Raw genomic sequence first — 12,585 nt, 5'->3', positions numbered from 1 at the left:
CGATGCCAGACAGTCCCGTTTCTCCCGTATGAGCCTGGGTCCCTAGAAACTTGCCCGGAACTGGAACTCAGAGCCTGAAACTCCCTCCTGATTGAAAAAGACAATCGTGACCTCAGCCGCCAGCCCTCTCTGCATGCATCTCTGCACCTTTGTATTTTACTTCCACGCCGCACCTCCTCTGAGTCTCGGTATGCTTTTCTCTTTCCTTCTAGTTGTAGAATTTCCACTCAGACAGCATTCCTGTGGTTCTGGATGATGTCCGTTCCGTCTTTTAGTTGTATTTTTGAAGTGGTTGTGTGAGGCAGCAATCTCCGGTGTTTACCTATGCCGGCATCTTGGTTTTTCGTCTATTCTCTATTTTTTTTAGGCTGAAAATTACAGAGGCTTTATATCAGATGGATATATGTGTCATGATACAGGGTGGATGCTGGAGAAACAGAACTAGGAAAATGTGCCTTCTGTCCATTACAACTTAGAGTCCCACAGCTTCAAAGAACAAATTTTTAGTTAGTGTCTCCTTCATGTAAGACAGTAATACTGGGACATTTTCAAGAAACACAAATAGTAGAAAAGAAACATGTACTAAATATGGTACTTGAATGGTTGTGAGACATTTAGACTTTCCCAGAAAACAATTCTTGCTCTTTATGGTTATAAGGAAAAAACATGTAGATAAATTGGGGCTAGATAAAGAACATTCATGAAGTGATACATCTAACTTGAGAAAGTAGAAAAGAACACAGTATACATCCTCTTGGTGTTTCTCTAACACAGTGGTTCTCAACCTTCCTAATGCCGCGACCCTTTAATACAGTTCCTCATGTTGTGGTGACCCCCAACCATAAAATTATTTTCGTTGCTACTTCATAACTGTAATTTTGCTACTGTTATGAATCGTCATGTAAATATCTGATATGCAGGATGTATTTTCATTGTTACAAATTGAACATAATTAAAGCATAGTGATTAATCACAAAAACAATATGAATTATATATGTTTTCCAATAGTCTTAGGCGACCCCTGTAAAAGGGTCGTTCGACCCCAAAGCGGTCGCGACCCACAAGTTGAGAACCGTTGCTCTAACAGAAAACATTGTCAAAACATTGTCGAGGTTCTTTGCAATGTGCATTGCCCCCCCCCCTTCCTGTGTGGGGGTTCTCTCTCTCTCTCTCTCTCTCTCTCTCTCCAAAAATACACTGAGGAAAGGAAATGCTATGTGGCAAGCACTATGCTAGGACTGGGGATACAATGGTGAGTTAAAAGAGAAATAACTGGCCCTGACTGGTATGGCTCAACGGATACAGCATGGGCCCACACAGGGAAGGGTTGCCGGTTAGATTCCTAGTCAAGGGCTCATATCTGGGTTTCAGGTTAGATCCTCCAGCCGCCTTCAGGGTGCATGCAGGCGGCAACCAATTGATGTGTGTCTTTCACATCAATGTTTCTCCCTTTCTCTCACCCCCTTTCCTCCCCCACCACATCTCCTTTCCACTCTCTCTGAAAATCAATAGAAAAAATAACCTTGGGTGAGAATTAGATAAATAAATACATAAATAAATGAGGAAAAATTTTCCCATTCTGGTGAAGATTATAGCCTAAAATGGAAAAAGAGAACACTAATTTAAAAGATCCATATAAACAGCCATAATATTGCAACTACAACCATAACCACTGGGCTCAGCTAAGTGAGCCACTGGTGTCAGCCCTCTCTCAACCCTAAGTAAACTGTGTTCCAGGTAAAGCCTCCAGGAGGTTATATTTCGTTGATAATATCAAGGAATCACTCAGTCTCCCACATCTGAAATTATGCAGTTTGGAATGTCAGGAACAAAAAAGGGGAGAAACCATTCAGAAGTGCAACTAACTACCCAGTCTCTCTCCTTGACTGCTGCAATAACCTCTAGTCAATCCAGTCTTCACTCCACCTCCCCGCCCATTCACAGAGCTGCCAAAGTGGTCCCTTAAATGTAAGCCTGATTTGAAACTCCCCACTCAAAATCATCCAATGGCATTCCACCTAATCATAAGTCCAAAGTCTTACCTGTGCCCCAAAGTCCTGCCTGATCGCCTCCCCTTCTCCATGTCTCCTCACCATTCTCCCCCCTTGCTTGTGGCAATCTGGCCAAACTTGCTTTTCTTCCTACCTTTTACTCAAACACTACAGGTAAACAAAAACTCATAACTTAGTGGGCAAACAAGTATATTGGGCAAAAAAAGATACTTCACCAAAGAAGATACAAATGTTCACAGCAACAACTTTATTCTTCATTGTCCCAAACTGGAAACGACTCAAATGTCCATCCACAGGTGAATTAATAAATACATTTTCGTATATCCATATTACATGGTTGACTCTCAAAACATGATGAGTGAAAGAAATATGGACACTAAGTACACACGTTAAGATTCTATTTACATAAAACTTGAGAACAGGAAAATTACAGACACTGGAAGCACATCACTGGTTGCTTTTGCAGGGAGGTGGGGCTTGATCAAAAGTTGCCTGAGGGAATTTTCTGAGTAAAAGAAATTTATTATCTTGATTGTGGTAGTGACTGCACAACTGGAGAGCACTGGTGGCCCTCAGGCTGGGCCCCTGCACGTCCAGGCAGGACCAGGTCCAAAGCCAGCCCAGGCTGGGCTTTCTCCTGCAGGCCCCTGCACCTGCTCCAGCCCGAGTCCCAGAACTTGGACTGTGAGCCCCAGGGTCTCAGCATGGTTTTCTCCCTTGCTGCGGAGGGCAGTTTGGCCCCATACATATGTGGCTCTGTTTCTGGCCAGGCTATTCTCCTCCATTGGTTCTAGGATCACTTTATCACTCAGCTGAGAATTAGTCATACATGACCAACTCATTGCTGCACACACAACCCTGAGAATTGCCTACATAAAGTACAATCTAGGCCTTGTCCTATTCATCCAGAATGCACAGGGATGCTCAGGGCTCATGGCAGATGGACTCTCCGAATAGCCTCTTCCCTTAGGAAGCCTCATGAGTCCCACGTGACGGGGACCATCTGACAGGAACCTTGGGAGGGTACCACTGCTGCTCTGCCCAGTAAAGACAGAAAAGCATTGCCATTTTTTAAAAGAAAAATACATGTATAGAAAGGTAGATTCTGATATGCTCTTCTCACGCCCAAATTGACTTTCTTGTGTAATTCCTGGGGCATAGTGTACCTCATTGGAGACCTCTGCATAGGAGGAGTAATCTCACTGTTTATATTTGTTGGGCCAGTAAACAACTCTTGGTGCACCAGAATTAAGTTCATGCTCTTCTGTCTCTTTTTCTTTCTTTTATGTGTTTTTTTTCAAATGAGATTTAAAAAGCTCTATCATGATTTCTATCCTTTCAAGAAAAAAATTTAATATTGCTATTCAAAGAACATTTAAAACGTGCATAATTTCAGAATCAAACACAGTACTTTGTAACTGAACAAAGTTTGTTTTAAGAGAAACTTACCGTGTCATCATTACTGTTTCATTATCCTATGTACCTGGATCTCTGCTGGACCTTAGGCAAACATTGTGGAACTACTGTATAGATAGAACACAGCAAACATGGCCAGGAGCCAGCTGCAAGTTCATCAGTGTTGTAGCATGCGACAGAATTGTATTCCTTTTTAAGGCTGAATAATATTCTATTGTAACATATACCAGTTTCTTGTCCATTTATCCATCAATGGGCATTTGGGTCTTTTTCATCTCATCACTGTTATAAATAATCCTGCAAATAATAGGAGTATGTAAACATCTCTTGAAGATCCTGCTTTAAATTAATTATATTAAGAAGTTGAATTTCTGACCAGATGGTAATTCTATTTTTATGTTTTTGAAGAAATTTTATACTGTTTTTATAGCAGTTGCATCATTTTACATTCCCACCAACAGTGAACAAGGCCTCCTCTTTTTATCCCAATGTCTATTCAAGTCCCTTACCTATTTTTCAGTTGGTTTATTTGGTTTTTTGTTGTTGATTTGTATGAGTCCTTTACATATTTTAGATATTAATCCCTTATCAGATAAAAAATATATATATATATTCTCCCATTTTATAGGTGCTTTTACACTCTGTTGACTGTTTCTTTGATGTGCAGACATTTTTCAATTTGATGTGGCCTCATCTATATTAATAAAAGGGTAATATGCTAATTAGGGCAGACGTCTTCTGGACAAAGCTGCAGCGGCTGCCCAAGGCTCAGGTAACAAGGGCGAGGCCGAGGCTCAGGCAGCCATGGCAGCAGCAGAGGCATGATGGGGGCATCGCCTTCCCCTGATTGGCCAGTTGCCTCCCTGCAGGGAGCAGGCCTAAGCCATCCGTAGGACATCCTCTGAGGGCTCCCGGACTGTGAGAGAGGGCAGACCGGGCTGAGGGACCCCCTCCACTGCACAAATTTTCATGCACCGGGCCTCTAGTCTATAATAATAAAAGGGTAATATGCTAATTAGACCAGACGTCCTCCCTGATGTCCTTCCGTCCTCCCAGATGAAGCCAGGGCTGCGAGGGAAACCCGGGTCCCGGGTGCCTGCCGGCAGCCAGAGGGAGGGAAGCCCAGGTTCTGGGTGCCAGAGGGAAGCCAGTGCCAGCAGCCGGGGGAAGGAAGGCCTACTCTTGCATGAATTTCGTGCATCGGGCCTCTAGTTTGTCTATATATGCTTTTGTTGCCTGTGCTTTTTGTGTCATATTCAAGAAATCATTGCTAAACACAATGTCATGAAGCTTTTCTCCTGTTTCCTTTTAGGGATTATATCGTATTAGGTCTTACATTAGATTTTTAATCTTTTTTTTTTAATTTTACATATGTCTCCTTTTTCCCCAGTTGAACCCCCTTCCCCCCCCAGCCATTCCCACCCCGAGCAAGCCTCCACTTTTTAATCCATTTTGAGCTCATTTTTGTATATGGTTAAATATAAGGGTCCAAATTCATTCTTTTGCATGTGGATATCCAGTTTTCCCATTGCCATTTGTTGTAGAGACTGTTCTTTCCCATTCAGTGGTCTTGGCAACCTTCTGGAAGAACATTTGCCCATAGAGTCAAGGGTGTATTTGGGGGCTATTTCAATCTGTCTGTCTTTATGTCAGTACACTAATTTACACTGTAGTTTTACACATATCATACAATTCTGTGAAATTGATGTTAACTTTTATTTATGCTTTATCTATGGTCACCAAATGCTCAATGGATGTAACTCTTAGAAGGTGTCTCAAAATATATTGATTACACTTTCTAATACTGAGAAAAGTGCATCAATGTTTCAAACAACAGAATCCCTTGAAGCATTTCTTTTTTATTAATCAATGAATTTGTCTGGATTGGAAATATTATCACAAACATAATTGACTTGGGGAATACAATAAAAATGTTGCCTTTTCAGGTAAGATACAAGGGGACATCTTTTTAAAAAGTCTCACATACTTCTCCAGCCTAAAGAAACAGTTCTCCATCCTTTCGTTGCCCAGGACAGTTCACAGGTAGTGTGACAGCACCTAAGATGGTGTGGGATTGATTCAATGGCCATTCTCAAATCTAAAGATGTACACACTCCCAAGGTATATATTATTTTTAATCTTCTTTACTCTCTTTTTCAGCACCTAAGATGGTGTGGGATTGATTCAATGGCCATTCTCAAATCTAAAGATGTACACACTCCCAAGGTATATATTATTTTTAATCTTCTTTACTCTCTTTTTAAAATAAAATTTGCATTTTCTTTTTATAAACTTTTGCAATGCTTTTGGAGATAAATGTTATTAGCACTAGATACTGATAATTTTTCTCACATCTTCACCAAAAGATAAAAGTCACATCTTTTTTTAATTAAATCTTTATTGTTGAAAGTAATGCATATGTCCCCTTTTTTTCCATTAACTTCTTCTAGCCAACCCCTGACCCTCACCATAGGCCTTCACTATCCTATTGTCTGGGTCCATGGGTTATGCATATATGGGGTAAAAACTCAGAATCACCTCAATTGAGGCAGGAAAACAATTTCACAAAATACCTGAATACCCTTTTATAATAATTTAAAAATATATCCTTTATAATAATTTAAGAAAAACACTCAGAAACCTAGAAATAGAAGATAACTTCCTCAACATGACAAAAGCATTTATGAAATACCTACAGTTATCATACTAAACCATAAAATATTGAAAGCATTACTTTGCTAACACCACTGTTATTCAACATTATCCTGGGGCTTCTAGCCAGAGCTTTTAGACAAGAAAAAGAAGTAAAAGTCATGAAAATTGGAAAAGAAGTAGTAAAGCTAGCTATCTCTATTAACAAATGACATGATCCTTTATATTTAAAAACTAGAGGCCCGATGCACAAAATTTGTGTAAGAGTAGGCCTTCACAGCCCTGGTGGCTGCCTCGGTCCTCGCAGCCGTGGCTCTGTCCAGGTCATCCGGATGATCGTTCTGCTGTTCGGCCGTTTGGTCAATGTTCATATTATGCCTTTATTATTATAGATAATCGATAAGAATACATTTAAACACCACTAGACCTAGATGTTCACAGCTGTACTATAGCACAGCTATCACTCTCTAATGCCTGTGCTGCCTCTGACTTGCAGAGCTCCAACTGAAAGAGAAGGGGGTAAGTAAAGAGGTGTCTATACCATGACTCATGCAAAGTTGACTGCCCGAAATCAACCAGTGATAAAGCACTGCGGAAGCAACTGGCTACCAAGCTGCTTGCAAGAGTGCACCCTCTACTGGAGGGGTGAAGAACGCTCATCATTACAGGCCTGGTACCGTGGCACTTCCTGAAATGAGATTTTAATCAAAAGTCCACTGAACTCCGGATTCGCAAACTTCCCTTCCAGCACCTGGGTTTGACTTTCATCCATTTCTTTTGGCAGTCTAAGTGTCTCCTCAAGATGGGATCTCAAGCGACTTAGATTCTTTTATTTGAAATGTATCTTACAGGCCATCTAGGCCACCCCTGCAATTTTATACCTGAAGAAGCAAAATCCTAGGGAAGCAGGGCTGTGTCCACCTGCACACTGCAAAATGGGGACTACTCACATCTCCCTTCCATGTAGGTGACCACCAAAACCCAGCCTGGTGCTCTGAGGCATGCAGTGAAGGTAATGGCTGGTCATGTTGATAAAACATTTTGATAATATTTCTGTGTAATTTGATGGAGATCATAGTTTTATTTTGAGTGAAAAGAATCTTATTTAAAAACCCATTTGTGCGAATTACTGTGTGGTTTTTTGAACTAAATAGTCAGCTATTACATGTTTTAAAAATTCTTGAGGCACACTCGTGTGCCTGCCATGGCACAGCAGTTGAAATTCTCTGCCTTAGGTTAAACATCAGCATACCGTACAACCCAGGAATTCCACTCCAGGTATGTCTCCTAGAGACATGAAAACGGATGTCCACAGAAAAAATGTATATGCACATGTTTATAGCAATACCAATTACAAAAGCCAAATCTAGAAACAATCCAAATGCCCATCAGCCAGTGAAAGGATAAATAAAGTCATATATCCATATAATAGAATACTATTTAGCAATAAGAGAACAAACTATTCATATATGTTATAACATATATGAACTTTTAAAAAGCTGAGTGAAAGAAGCCATGTTCAAAGGATTGCATATTGCATGATTCTCCTAGCGACTAGGTCACCATTCCCTCAATCACAAAATATATATTAACCAGATATTCTTTTTCAATGGAGTTTCCCAGTAACTAGAGTGTATTTCCCCATTATCCAAATATGTTCTGCTCTGCCATTCACCACACTGTCCCCCTACACTTATGTTAGGATTTGGAATTGGGGGGTGCTTTATAAAATCATCATAAGGCTTCTCATTTACAATCTAGGAAGTTGCTAGACCTCAAATATTGTGTATCTTTTCAGATTCTCTCAACCATCCCTTTTCTCATTTTGACTAGTGCCCTACCTCTGCTGGTCACGCCTCTACTTTCAGACTTGGTTGAAATACACCTCAGGATTTAGTATTTGGCTTCCTATGCAGCTAACAGTGGGCTGGATGATGATGCAACCTAGACATTTGGAGGACTTAGTTCCCCATCAGGACCCATGACCAATAGGTTTAGACTAAGGAGGGGCGGGGGGGGGGGGGGGGGGGGAGAGAAGGCATAGAGGAGAGCTGGGCACACTTTAAGAAACAAAGGGTCCGTATATATGTAGGCAGTTTTTGCTTTGCCCAGTACATTCACACTGGAACCTGTTCTCACTTTGCATGGTTCTCTACCAGGCAAGGCAAAGGAAGGAAATAACTGCATAAATTTCTATTAATAAGGTACCACAAAAAGCATGAACTGCATACACATACACCAAATTTATCGAGAGTCCATTGTGTGAAACAGGCTGATATTAAGTACTCTGAACAACATACCAGGTGTATAAAATGAGATGTTGAAGAAACTTAGTCTACATTACCTGTGAGAAATAGATCCCCTATATAGTTTGCTTTAAAAATGTTTCTATATCAGTATTTCATTGCAAATCATCAAAGAAGCCCTCTACTTATGAATAGTAAGTTGATTGGGGCAATGGCAGAGGTTCAAAATTTGCAGTTGCACAGAAATGTAACTTAAAACATTTTCTTATTTCTGAGTATCTTGAGCCCCCATTTCTGCTAATGGCAGAAAACTGAAATCTCATCTATTTTAGATAACTTTTGATTTAAGCAATTTTAGTAGTCTTACCAAATTTAGGGTTTTCCACCTACTCTTTTCCTCCCTGAGGGTGATCTAAGTTTCCAAAGGCTAACATAGCACCAGGGAAATGTGTCTGGTTCACACATTATCTGAGCTTGGCCCTTGCTGGCTGACTTCTAAGATCCAGGTTTCTGAAATTTCCCCACAACATACGTGCTCCTGTTCAGGGTCCCACCACAGCCTCCATATGCCAGAGAACCAGTCTCTATAGTCCTGATCCCAATCACAGGGCTCCTTCCTAGCAATGGCCTCAGCACCTTCACTTCTCCCTCACACTTCAGCACACGGGGGCTTTCCCTGAGCTATATGGACACACCCTCTCACTGTGGGGTAGTTCATCTTCTGGTCACAAGATGGCTGCAGTAGCTCTGGTTAACACACAACCAAATTCAAAGCAGCAAAATGCAGCACAAGGCTGTTTCTCCTCCTGAACCTTCCTCTTATGAACCCCCTCCCCCTTCACCACTCCTTATCTCATTGGTCAGATCTGGTCACAATCTACCCTAGACCAAGAGCCAGGGTACCTTACCCAAGACTCCATACCTCAATGAAATCATGGTTCCCCTAGCAGGAAGTCCTTTCGCGGGGGGGGGGGGGGGGGGGGGGGTTCCTTCCAGTTTTCCCAGCACCTCCCAGTCAGTAGCCACAGCATGCCTCCAGGCCTCACTGCTGAGGTGCCATGCTGTATACAGGCTTCACTAGGTTTGTGGTCTCACCAAATCCAACACCCTCTGTCCCTGGGCTCAGCCCCCTCCCACCCAGGGAGTCCCACTATGCCCATTCCAGAGCTCAAGAGCACAGGGACCAGGTCTCCAGCACTCAGGGAAGTCTACAGGTTTCTTTCCCTATCACTACTTGCTGGTATATGTCTTCAGTAGAGAACACTCACTGTGCATTTCTTCCGACTCTGCTGGTCTAATGCAACTGTCTTCAGTCCTCCAGGTTTGGCTCTTGACAAGTTTATGCAAAATTCTAAAAAAATTTAAGTACCTGCTTCTGCCACTAATTTTCCAGTCAACGTTGGCACTGAGAGCCAAGAAACTGTCCTTTGGTCATTGCTGAGTTGTCCTTCTTTCCACGGGACAATAAGCTAAATCTCTTAGCCTAATTGTAATGGTTAAAGAACCTCAAAGGATAAAAAAAATACTTTATTAAAATGTACCACTGTCATCAGGTGGTCCATAGTGGGGAAGTTTGCGGGTGGGGGCTAGACACAGGGTATATGTGAACTATTTACTTTCTGCTGTAAACCTAAATCTGTTCTAAACAATTTAAGGGAAAAAATGCTCCATTAGTTCCAATTATGTACCAGTCTGTGCCAGAGGTAATATACATTATGTCCTATCAACTCTCTGCTAAGGTGTCAAGTCCCATACAACCCTTCTGACAACCTCTTGTCTCAACTGAGAATTTCTCACCAAGCCCAGAGGGGTTGGGAAGGATCCTGCCCAACTGAGGCTGCCCAGGTATTAATGGCAGGGGTTGGACAGAACCTGTCAAAATCTTCATGCCTTTTCTCCTAATGCCTGCTGCTGTAATCACCTGTGCACTTTCCCTGAGCTATATGGACCTCTTTCCTTACTAGTGAGGTTGATTCTGTTCAGCCTGGCAATTGGCCTAAGCCACTTCCCAGCTTTCCTTTCAGCTGGTGTGTGAAAGACTGTACCAATTGAGACAAAGGAGTCATCAGGTGGCCTTGCTAAGAAAGTTCTTCAAAGTGCTGCCAGTGGCTCAGTGGTTGAGTGTACCAGGTCATGATTCAATTCCTGGTCAGGGCACATGCCTGGGTTGCAGGAGGCAGCCAGTCAATGATTCTGATTATTGATGCTTCTCTCCCTCTCTGAAATCAGTATCTACACATATAAAAGGCTAATATGCAGCGTCCCTCTCGGGAGTTTGACTGCTCGCTATGTCATGCGCTGACCGCCAGGGAGCGGCGCAGAACGAAGGCAGGCCCCAGCCAGCAGCTGGATTGGCCCTGATTGCCAGACAGGCCTAGGGACCCTACCCATGCATGAATTTCGTGCACAGGACCTCTAGTGTGTGTATATATACATACAGTGATGTGACAACCAATTAATAGTAATGTTGACACAGAGAGGTCACCTTGAGAATGGAAACTATGTACTAGATATGGCATAATAGCTACAAAGAACCTAGGACATTCACTGGTCATGCTTCCATACTAACACTGGGTAGCCTTCACATTTCTTTGAAACACTAATTTGCCTAACCTATAGTTCTAATATTAATAGTCTGATATAATTACTCCACCCTGACACTTTCTCATTTAGGGAAAAAATAGCTTTTAAGTCAAACTTAAGTTTAAAGTTATGGGTTTCAAGCCAGATTTCAGAACCCCAAGGAGTCAGATTATAGATGCTTCCTTTGGGTGGGCCATTCAACCACCAAACATTGCTGAAAGAATTATGTCTACTCCCCAGAGGATACCTCAAGCCCCTCTCAGTAAGAGCCCAAGTGGGAGGGAAACTAGAAAACACAAAATGGGAGGGAGCAAGGAACAACCTGTCCAGTTCAATGAAATGGGGGTAGGGGGAGGGGATGAAAGCTGGCTAGTATGGTCCAAATAAGAAAAATGATTAGAGATAATTAGAACTTCCATAAGAAATTAGACAAAATCTGAATTAAAATTCCTTAATCCTACTATAGCATTTCATTTTCTTGCATTTTCAGTGCACATGAAATTGATGCAATTTTGCCACTTATCAAAATTTTTATTTTAAAATCTTTGATTTTAAAGGACTGCACAGTGTACAAAAATGTCTGGGAAGCCACACCCAACTATCTCAATTTATAGAGAAAATTTAAAGCTGCCACTGGTCAGAGGTGAACATGCCTAGAACCCATCTCAACCTTCCATTGGAACGTTCTCTGAGGCGGGGAACAGGACAGAAAACTTCACTGAATTTGCTCCACCTTTTCAACCCTTGAGCCTTTAAGATATTACTGTTCAAAATAGTTTGAAATAAATTGAATCTGCCCTGGGATGCTAATGGGCACACATATCCCAGGTTAAGTACTTAAGTTTTTGCAAGACAAGTCTGTGTGTGCAGACTCAAAGAATGAGAATTAAAGAATGAGAATTAACGGGTATCCTCAGCACATGTAATTGTGTGTACAAGTGTTTGAGAAAAATAATGAAATTGTTTTCTTTTAAATGTTAAAAAAAATGAAATCAAGTATATAAGCATCATAATAGAAGTCTAAATACTTACAGATAAAAGAATGCATCTAATTCTGCAAGGATGGAGATGAAACAATGATTTTAAAAACACAAGTTTTAAAGCAAAAGTATTTTTATTGAAAAGGTGTTTAACAAATGATAACAACTCCATTGTCCAGCCGTTACACACATTTAACAGATTCAATCACAGACTTACATACCATAATGCTCACTCAATGAAATGATACATTTCCATAATACGCTATACCACCCTAAGAACCGTGCCAAATTTTAAGATCAGAAGACAAACCCAGGAATTGAGCAAGATAAATATTTACAAATACAGTGTAGGGAACAAATATTTCAATAGTTTTATCAAATGTCTTTCTTTTAGGTGTAATAGACGAGGGGGAAACATCTGGCACTTTCTAGATCAGATGAGAACTTGCCCCTCTCCCCCCAAAAAGCTAATGCTTTCCAAAACTTTCCAGCGACCCCAAAGTGAGACAAATAAGCAACTAGGTATACTTCAGAAGTCTTAAATCCTCATTAGTTGGCTTTTACTAATTGATGTTGATACCATGCTGCTGATTATAAATTATGAAAGCAGGCTTTGTTTCCTTCGTAAGAAATATTTTAACTTGTAAGAAAACCTGCAGAAAGAACTCCACTTAAACCAAAACAAGGTGGCAAGGA

The sequence above is a fragment of the Myotis myotis genome, unplaced genomic scaffold (genome assembly GCF_014108235.1).
Source record: "Myotis myotis isolate mMyoMyo1 unplaced genomic scaffold, mMyoMyo1.p scaffold_m19_p_12, whole genome shotgun sequence".
NCBI classification, from domain to species: domain Eukaryota; kingdom Metazoa; phylum Chordata; class Mammalia; order Chiroptera; family Vespertilionidae; genus Myotis; species Myotis myotis.
The sequence above is the reverse complement of the archived record's forward strand: the minus strand, read 5'-3'. Positions refer to the sequence as shown.